The following is a 6,602-nucleotide window of genomic DNA, read 5'->3' on the forward strand; positions in this document are numbered from 1 at the left end:
TAAAATATTGGCACTTTATATACCTATGGAAAAATAAGTTTAAATGTCGTTAAACATAAATATTATACCTAATAACATTTTAACGCCTTTACTCTTTAGGTGTTTAAAAATCAATGCTATTGATTTTATAAAGTAGGAATCTAACGATAAGTAGGTAGTCGTTGATAGTTAATAAAAATTGAGAAAACAATAAAATTACAGCGCAGTAAAACAGCGAATGTGCCGAGCATAGCTGGCGTCATATTAAATTCCTCCGAAAACATAAAAATGATTTTCGACCGTAAAACTATAATTTACAGACGTAAAATGTGCTGACATATATTTTATGTGCAGTGAGCAACTGCTAATCAATTTATCTGAAGGATTTCCTTAGTGTAAAGTCTACTAAAATTTGCTTGAATGCGAATGCAGATAGGTAATCGGTGGAAATAGTTTGATGTAGCACACTCACACTACCACTTAGATAGGTACATGATAATAGGGAGATCTACGATCTACCTTACTAAGTGATTTAGCCGCCTCAAACAGCAGCTTGCTTCTATATCTTTACCATCTGATTTGAGTGTTAATATAATTATTAAATACGACGTGTTACGTTTTGAATGGGAATAGAAATAATTGGTCAGTTGCGTTGTATAAAGGCTACGCAACTGTTACTGACTAATAAACTAACCGAAAAGGTCACCTGGTCCATATGGAATTCCCTACCAAGAATAACTCGTCAGCATGTGTTTATAGTAACAACAGAGGTATATTGGATTTACGTGCTGTTCGAAGCAAGGGAGCCTACAAAACGACCAGAAATAAATAATTGTGAAAAACAAAAGCCTGCTGCAAACAGGTTACAACTAGCGAAAATAGGCGTTAATAAAACTTTTTCACAACTAAACTCGGAACTGATCAGAAACTGTTTTGGTTTAAAAATTGTTTTTTGTTTGTTATTTTATACACTATTGTAATAAACGTCTGATTCCAAAATAGAAGAAGATAAAAAAGTAGCATTCATATTTCAAAATAAGGTAGTAAATTAAATTACTTTTTTTGTAGTATAGTCTCAAGGTGCCCCAGAAGAGATGTCACAGTACATAGGTGATTAAGATTTTAACGGAGCTGAAGAATTAGCACTTTTTAATTTTTAAGATTATAAGTTCGTTTCGTGCTTAAGCATATATACCTACACCTGTATTTCCTTGGAAAAGTTTTAAAACATGTGTGACATCCGCAACTCAACATTAAAACACAGTAGCGGATTAAGACGGAATCTCTTCCTCGTCCTTCTTTAACTAAAAAACGTCCTCAGAATTACTTTTCTAGAAATACTATTCTAAGGCACCCTGTGGGATACCTTGATTCTGGATAAGTCAAGCTAAGGTCGAATCGACAGATTTAATCGGAAACCATTTCCAAACCTATATGTACCTATTTACAGGCGACAGTAAAGTCATGACATAAGGTGTTCATTTGCTGTCTTTTTTTCTAAAATTAAAAAAAAATGTGACTTTTTGTCAAGAAAAATATAAACGAAAATATAATATTAAAAAATGGAAGATATATAGGCCCTTCTGATAAGTTAACTGTGTGAAAGTTTTAAACTTATATCTAAAATAGCCCCCAAGTAGAGTAATGATAGCGATGTTGAATCCGACTGACTCATATTATTGCATTTATACGAAGAGGACGTGCGTTCTGTAAACACGTGTTTTAATCAAGCCTGTTGCTTCACTTCCGTTTGCTGCGGCCACTGCTCGCTTAGCAAAGAAAAACTTTGCATGTGTTTTATTACGACGGATACGGAATCGCCGCAAGGCTTAATTTTGAAACCGACATCGCTCGTTTTAATTGTTTTATCTCATGTTAGTCAATAAAAAAAATCCAAGTTATTATATTTCATTTTACTGATGTCATTTTATAAAGGTCTATTTATAACGGTTTTTAATATTTATGACAAATCAATTGTTATATTTTAGACATTTATTTAAAAAAAAACGGGGAAAGTAAATAATTCAAGGAGCTAAAAATAATGTGTGAAGCGCGGATTTATTCGATTAAATTTCCTGTATACGGAAATTATCAAACGAAACGCACAAGTAGCTCAGCCAACCGTGAGAGGCTCTACATTAATAGTTTTTGTTACCTAACTCGCTCGTTTCGTCATAGAAAGATGAACCAAACTTTCGTTCGGAGTTTTTCTTTGTATAAGAGGATAAAGCCGTTTTCAACAGTTTTAAAGCATCCACTTCAGGAATTAGATGAAAATATATGTACGGAAATGTATTATGCTAAACGAAAACGTTCAAAGATATAAATAATAAAATATACTCTGCATATTACTTATAAAGCTAGGTGTGTCAAAATATAGTGTCATAATTTATATGTACCTATCGGAAACACATTTGGGTCCGCCGTGGTCACAAGCTAACTACTGGTAATTACGCGCCATATGTTCGTAAACATATGTATATGTAAAAATAAAGTTAAAACTAAGTATGTTTCACTATTACAGAGATAATGAAATAAATATGTTCTTGTACATAATCGTGTTTGATAATTTATTAAGTGAAGTTGCTGTTTATTGATGCAATATCATCTTCAATTAGGTTGGAATGTTGATGATAATCGAGATTACGTGAAGATGCTATCTAAATTATCTATATGCAACCCAGGATTCTATAGATAGTAAAAGATAAGGATAAGTTTAGTTCTGTTACAGAAATCACTTAAATGTATATTTACTAATTTATAATATATAAATAAGATAAAAGTAATATACAAACAACGATAAGTTGTTTCAATTTTCGACTCGCTGATGGAGGATCAAATCTATTTCTATTTACCGGGAAAGATAGGTCATATATCATTCATATCATAAATTTCACTTACAAACTTCCCTAATGATTAGAATCGTATCCTATCGTCATGACGCTTAATAATTTCTACTATCATATGCTTCAGCCTGTAACATCCCATTGCTGGGCATAGTCATATTTTCTTGTACCATCTTCGTGTTGAAGAAGGATCGGAGCTTAATCCATCACCCTACTCTACTGCGGTTAGACGGATATGTTTTCTACTAGAGTAACGGTCGCTGTCAGGTGTATATGATAACAACCAGGACCGACAGCTTAACGTGCTTTCCGAGGCACGGTGGGGAGACTCACAGGGACTAACCAGACTGGAAATAAATATTTGTATAAACACAAATATCCACTTCAAGCGGGAATCGAACCCGCGACCGTCGTGTATAGGCGCCGTCGAAACGGCACACGTACCATTATACTAGAGCAGTCGTCATATAATATGTAAAAATGTTTGCAGGTACAAATGCAATTGCATCTTTTTACGTGAGTACATATTTTTCAAACGCGAGTCGCGTTGACTTGTTTAAATAATATGACTATTTCTAGAAACGTTTAGTTTAAAATAGGTAATATATTTATTACTAGCCGTTCCCCGCGGATTTAATTTGTTTATTACTATGCAACCATTACTGTGCAACTCGGGCGACTTGCACCAGTGCGTGGCGCGACGCATCGCCGTTTTATTTTATATTATATACTCCTATTATATGACCAAAATAAATTATATAAAAGACAAAGTTTATCTTCATAAAATTGCCTTGTTGGTGGAGTACTTTTCATGCGTAAGGATTCATACTACATAATGCAATAAAATCACCTTTTGACTTTTGTAATCATTAATTCTTTGCAGAATTATTTTAAAACCATGCTATCTTCTAAGAAATTCATTTCTAATCAAACGATGTCAAGGAAAATTTTGATCAAAAGAAATACTTATGATGAATAACGTATTTATTTGGATTGAGTTGTCTATAAAACTACCTTCGCGAATAATGCATTATTTTATAACAAACTTGATGATTACCAATAAAAAGGTAAGAATGAGTTAAACTTAAAAGATAAGCATTGTTTGACTGTTAACCTTTCATGTCGTTAAACGCGTATAATGGTAATATGAAATAGAAGCGTCAATAGCCTTAATGAAGGTTGATTGGTCTCGTCACAGCGCTAATTAGTTGGTGAACGAATGAAATATATTACATATTTGACGAGTTGGTAACTAATTTGAAATTTGTGGTACTTTAATTACATCTCTTACAACACTCAATTCGCTTTTTCTACAAAGACTTTCGTTTTTAAGTTTCGTTTCGTTTAGTTTCGTCTTTAGTGTTTTTTCAAATGTTTCCGACTCACCTTCTCAGGTAAAAAACCTGAAATAAAAAAATAGTACATTCTTATATTTACACTGAAATTCAGCAAAGTTAAAAAATTTCATTTAGAGACAAAAAGCTCCATAAGTAACTAATTTTCACTTTTGTTATGGAACTATCTTCTAATTCACAATTTTTTGTCCGAGTGATATGTAATTATCATCATCATCACTTCAGCCTATCGCAGTCCACTGCTGGACATACGCCTCCACAAGTTTGCGCCAAAAATGGCGTGAACTCATATGTGTTCATATTCCCATATTCACCACGCTGGGAAGGCGGGTTGGTAACCGCAGTGCTAGCTTTGTCGCACCGAAGACGCTGCTGCCCCTTTTCGGACTGTGTATTGCAAAGCCAGCAGATGATATGTAAAGAAGTACGCAAATCAAAGATATTATAAATAGGCATATAACATAGTTTTTTTATATATTATATATTTAATATAATATAATAAATTTTTATTATTTCTCTCATTTTTTGACGTTTAACGTGAACTGAAACTGGCTTATTGTAAATTGAATTATAAAGAATTCGCCGAGTCTTCACTTCGAAGATTTCGCAATGCTTGAAGACAAAAGTCTTCGAGCAATGCATCCTGCCTGTTTTAACATACGATGCCGAGACGTGGACACTGACGAGGGGACTAGTCCACAAGTTTAAAGTCGCTCAACGTGCAATGGAACGGGCTATTCTTGAGGTCTCTCTCTTAAAGATAGGATGAGAAATGAAACTATCCGTGAGAGAACGAAAGTAACCGACATCAATAAAATAAATAAAAATAAAACTATACTTTTTAAATTTCGTAATTTTAAGAGTGAAACCAAAGTTCGAAGAAAACATAAAATAAAAACTTTTATATCTATGTTTTAATAAAACTTATTTATAAAAATAAAAATAAAACATTTTTAATTATTACCTGTTCATTCGGCCTTTTCAGTTTCAGTTAGGAAGGAGGTTTTAATAACTACAATATTTCGTTCGATTTTTTTTCTTTTTGGCTGTCAGTTATACGGTGTCAGTTTATTTCGCTGTTGTCGTGCTCTTTCTATTAGTTTCAATAAAGTTAAAAGCTTCAATCGAACCATCATTAGCAGGTATTTAGCCTTTTTCCGATTGCGGTTTTCAGTCAATTTGCCGAGTGCATTTCCATCTGCGTCCGGCACTCACCGATCCAAATATGCTTTATTAATTATTTATAAAATTAATGCCAATAGCAAAAACAACATGGCCCATGTATCAGAGTAGTGTGCCCGCAATCTTTATTGAATTAGCGGATCAGTTAGTTTATCATTTATTCTATTTCAATATAGAAAGCGGCTACGTCACGTTCCTCTTTGAATTTACAATTTGTTGTTTTTTTATTCCCTACTATGGTCACGCTTGAATGTTTTATCTCCAATAAATGTTTATTTAGACACATAGCGAATGAGTTTTTTTTTTTCGGCTGGATAATAGCAATAACAACTTAATCTGTCCGCAAAATATATAACGTTGATTTAAAATTACATTCCATGACATGACTCGCACGATTTAACTAAATTTTTTGTTTTAACTGCTACGCGTCTATTGTTTGAGCCTAATTTGTTATTATAAACTCGTTCTCAGGTAAATAAGAATTATTAATAGTATCTATACAAACAAATAAACTTTTCTATTTTGTAATACCGTGAAAAATAACTTAAATGACCATGAAAAATAACTTGTGTAAAATAACTTAAATACTTAGTTAATATTTATTCTCGTTGTTTGAATTAGGAAAGAAATAATTTTAACGATAGGAAATTCAATTAAAAGCCATACTCTTTCTAAGACAGAATATCGAAAAATTGTAGTTATTGTCCCGATATGAAACGATCGATACAATTTAGCCTGTAACATCCCACTGTTGGGCACAGGTTTCTTTTTCCATGTTGGAGAAGGATTAGAGCTTAATCTGAGCTCCACTGCGGGTTGGCGGATATGTACCCTGCTTGGAGTAACGATCGGTAACAGTAGATATTTATGATAACAACCGGGACCGACGGCTTATGGTATTCTCCGAGGCACGGGGATACATTGTTTGACTGTTAACCTTTCATGTCGTTAAACGCGTATAATGGTAATATGAAATAGAAGCGTCAATAGCCTTAATGAAGGTTGATTGGTCTCGTCACAGCGCTAATTAGTTGGTGAACGAATGAAATATATTACATATTTGACGAGTTGGTAACTAATTTGAAATTTGTGGTACTTTAATTACATCTCTTACAACACTCAATTCGCTTTTTCTACAAAGACTTTCGTTTTTAAGTTTCGTTTCGTTTAGTTTCGTCTTTAGTGTTTTTTCAAATGTTTCCGACTCACCTTCTCAGGTAAAAAACCTGAAATAAAAAAA

The sequence above is a fragment of the Melitaea cinxia genome, chromosome 11 (genome assembly GCF_905220565.1).
Source record: "Melitaea cinxia chromosome 11, ilMelCinx1.1, whole genome shotgun sequence".
Taxonomy (NCBI): Eukaryota; Metazoa; Arthropoda; class Insecta; order Lepidoptera; family Nymphalidae; genus Melitaea; species Melitaea cinxia.